Source organism: Pinus tabuliformis, chromosome 9, assembly GCF_031772625.1.
Source record: "Pinus tabuliformis cultivar Carrire ecotype Pingquan chromosome 9, CPIR1, whole genome shotgun sequence".
NCBI classification, from domain to species: domain Eukaryota; kingdom Viridiplantae; phylum Streptophyta; class Pinopsida; order Pinales; family Pinaceae; genus Pinus; species Pinus tabuliformis.
Genome location: NC_142307.1, coordinates 293,917,970 through 293,922,231, shown reverse-complemented (window position 1 = coordinate 293,922,231; position 4,262 = coordinate 293,917,970).

Below are 4,262 nucleotides of genomic sequence, written 5' to 3'. Positions count from 1 at the left end.
TAATATACTTGTAGATTGCTTGAATTCATTTTATATCTAGTTACAATGGACAGGCAAGAGCTTCTATTTCTAGTTTCCCTGTCTCTTTCACTCAAAGAGAATAAGCACACTGCCATCATGGAATCCTCCAACATAGCCATCTGCAGCTTCCACATCCATATTCAAATGGATGTTGGTCATAGACTTCAGCCTTCGGTATCAACATGGAAGGTCCATAGAATAGACTCATCTGCCTTGCCATGATTATAATCCCTTACAACATCAACAACATGAAGCATTTATGCATTCAAAATCATTATCTGCTCAGCCATATCTAAGCATATGAAGAATGATACAACCTTTTAGGTTGTTAATTAGGCTGAAGTTATGTAAAAGCCTTAATCACTAGTAAAGAACATGACTAAAAAATTTAAAACATAAATACATTGACTATAATAATGATTTCCTGAATCATTAATAATGATTTCTCAAATTTTGTTTTGCAATTGTCATATTTTTGACTGCCCTTTACAGCCCAGAAACTTCGGCAATCATCACTCACAGAAGCACAGGGGAGATTTATTCAGGATATCAAAGGGTTTTTTGTCACAACTAAAATAAATACTTGAAGCGGCTTGGTATGGACTCCTCAAAGAGGTTGAACATATAATACTCACCTTTTGGTGTATATTTTGACCCTCTGCCAGTTTCTTCTTCAACAGGACAGTCATTAGTTCTCTTGTCACCTCTAGAAATTTTTCGAGACAGAACTTTCTGCAATGTTAAGCAGGTGAAAATTTTAGTTTGTTATAATCCATGGTTATGAAGTCCTATTCAGTAACTTGCAGGACAGAGAAATTTCAAACTAAATAATAACAGATAATGATCACTTACAGTAAGCTTTGGGTTTCCAACATCCTTTGCACCAAAATTTTCAGTTGAACTGAAATCTGAAACTTCGATATCTATCTTCACACTCGATATTGATGTTTTGTTATCATTTTCTGCTGAAAAGGAGTGGTCACTGTGATTGTTGCTTACATGCATTTTTGGCATTGGCTGCTCCTCATATAATGCTCCACAAGATGTTAATGAAGTTGAAACTGTCATATGAGGCATACCATTAAGCAATTGGAAATCCTGGCCAGTCACAAAAGAGGTGTCTGATGAATTGAGTAGTGGTTCTGAAGATAATTGTAACAGTGCATCAGTTTTGTTAATCAATGTTGTATTCTGCAACAGGAAAAAGGGGAGAGTTTTAAGTATATTAGACTATCTGAATTACTGTTGCAGCATTTAGCAATCTTCTCTATATAGGACATGGTAATATTCTCAACATATATGTGGTTCTTGATCTTCAAAGAAAACTTCAGATTTGTAGGTCCTGCTGCAGGCAAGGGCACAAATCAAACATTATCTTATCCTATATTCATAAACACAATGCCTCATACAAGATAGCATTACTATATCATACATAAATTGTACCTTTACAAGAACATGCTCAATTATTTTGCAGAGCATGGAATTTGATTTGACAAGATGTTGCTCCGGAGGCCATATCTGATGACTCATCCTCTGACACTTGCTGATGCTGAGGATGTGCATCCTCTAAGTCTTATCACTGATATTTGATTTTCTGTTATTTTTCAAGGATGTGCATTCAGACTTGAGGTAGCATAAAAATAATCAATTTCAATCAGGATATTTTGTCATGTTAAAGTATTCTAACATGAATCTATTTTGTTGTTGTCACTATGCAGTGCTTCTAAGCCCACGGAATGGTGGAAAAGTGGACACTGTGCATTGAAGTATCATGCCGCCCCAATCCGGGTCCAGCATCTTTAAAAATTGTCCTTCACAATGGGGCAAAAAATCATGTGATTTATAGAATATGGGAAGTGCAGGGAAAGACAACCAATAACGAAGCATACTACATTACACTTGTTGCAGGTTTAAAAGAGGCAAAACACAATGGGGTGAATAACATAACAGTGCTGAGAAACTCAGAATTAATCTGTAATCACATGGAAGGCATCTACAATGTTCGCGCAGACAATTTGAAGCCCCTCTACAGAGAGGCAAAAATCTGGAGTGCTCGATTTAATTCTTTTTCGATAAAGAACGTTGCGGAGATCCATAAAATCTCTACTGATCTAATGGTTGGAGCAATCTCAAGTGTAGATGCAGGTGCCAGAGATGATTCAGGATCATCGTTCATTCCACTGGCAAACATTGATCAGCATCAATATAGGTCTCGACTATGTGTATACACCATGGTTGTCATTTTTATTGGGATTCTCATACCGTGGTTCTTTCAGTAAAGTACTCGTTAATGTACTTTTTTTTGGTTTTGTAATATCATTCACCTTGGATGTCCAATCATGTTATAACTGAATTCATGTGTCCAATTATGTATATTATATTTGATGTGAACTAATTATTCTTAACCTACTGGTGATTCTGAAGGCCATCCACAAGTTGGCAAATGTGTGGATCATTGCTTTCAGTGCATATGAATATGTGAATGTTTGATTGGTTTTAATTATGTCCATTTAATATTTTTCAAACTTGACTAGACTACTATTGGACATGGAATTATAACTCCTCAGCCTAATAATATGTATGCACAATCTTCTTCAAGCATCATTCATGATTGCCTATTAATACTTGTTTTTATAGTTCTTTCATTAAAAGGGTCACCTTCCAACTTCATTCTGGGAGTTAAAAATTTATAGAAAATTTCATTAAAGCAACTAATGTCAATATTTTTTATCTCGAGTGGTGAAGGGATTATTATGCCAAGTCATGCCACATGTGTTTGGTATCTCATCTAGATTGTGTTATGGTACTAAGATACCTAGTGTTTGCTTGGAGACTCTAACCCTGCAAATTTTAATTTATTGGCAGTTTTGTAAGACTATCAACTCAACAAAAACATAATTTGGGGGAAAAACAGTAGGAAAATGGTTGAAAGATATAAAATAGAAGAAAAAAAGAAGAGACTCGTGTTCATAATGCACAAGTGCAAGCAACTATTTCAGTTGTTGGTGTAGATTTTGTCATTGTTGTAGTTGCAACTGCAACTACTACATCTTCTAATATTGGTTAGAGTAGTCAATCAAAGACAAGTATGGCAGTTGCATCAACAGCTGCACTTGTAGCAAAACCATGTGTTGAGATTGTAGAGTGTATGGGAGAAGACATGGAATAAATGGCATCCATGGTAAGCTCTGTTGTCAACTTCAAAATGCATGTAGATATTATGACCCTAACTACCAAGGTAGCCACAAGTACTCAATTTTTCCTGAAGAACGAACCTTTCAAGCAACTTGCATCCATTTTGGAAAACTGAATATACTAGATTTCCTGTTTAAAATGTAGTCATTGATTGCATTGATAATTTCTTCCTCTATCACTTTCGAGTTTATGTTTGCATGATGAAATTAGAATCTGTTAATTCCAACCAAAAGTTGACTACCATAATATCTTGTTTGATCTTGAACACAATATTCTTACAACTTTTTCGGTTGTTGTGCTAAATTATTTCATTAAATGTTATCTTGCTCTATGCAATCAATATATGATCAAGTTTGGACATGGAATTATAACTCCTCAGCTTAATAATATGTATGCACAATCTTCTTCAAGCATCATTCATGATTGCCTATTAATACTTGGAGGGTACCAAAGGCTCATAGTTACCTTGTTATCTACACCTGTTAATTCCATCCACATACTTGCAGCTGCTCCATAAAACAACACAACTATCTGCACAAGCAATCTTATTTCCTTCATTTGAAGCATTTTTGTTGAGTAGGGTTTGCAACACACAAGCAATTCTAGGTAATGTATCCTTTCTTTTCCTTGCTTTCCATACTATATGCACTCACCACATATTTATTTCCTTCAACTTGTTGCTTGACACGAAGTTGGAATCCTTAACACCTACATATAAACTTAGAATGCTGATCACTTGGAACATGTAAGTATTAATTCTCTTTTTGTTTCTTTAAGGACAACTGTTTTATAGCCAGGTTCAAGCATGTTTGCAAACCTCTGGTCGTCTGATGATAACCATTCTTCGATATTTGGGTGAGACAACCGTCACAACTGAACTTTAGTAACATTCATGTTAGACCTCTTATTTCTTGTAGGTTAATCAACCTCCATGCATAATTACGCTACACTCTCAGTGCATGGATGCTCACATTATCATGGAATAGCATTAATGATCCACAACTTCGTTAGAATAAATTTCTGCAAGAATACATTTCATACATAGA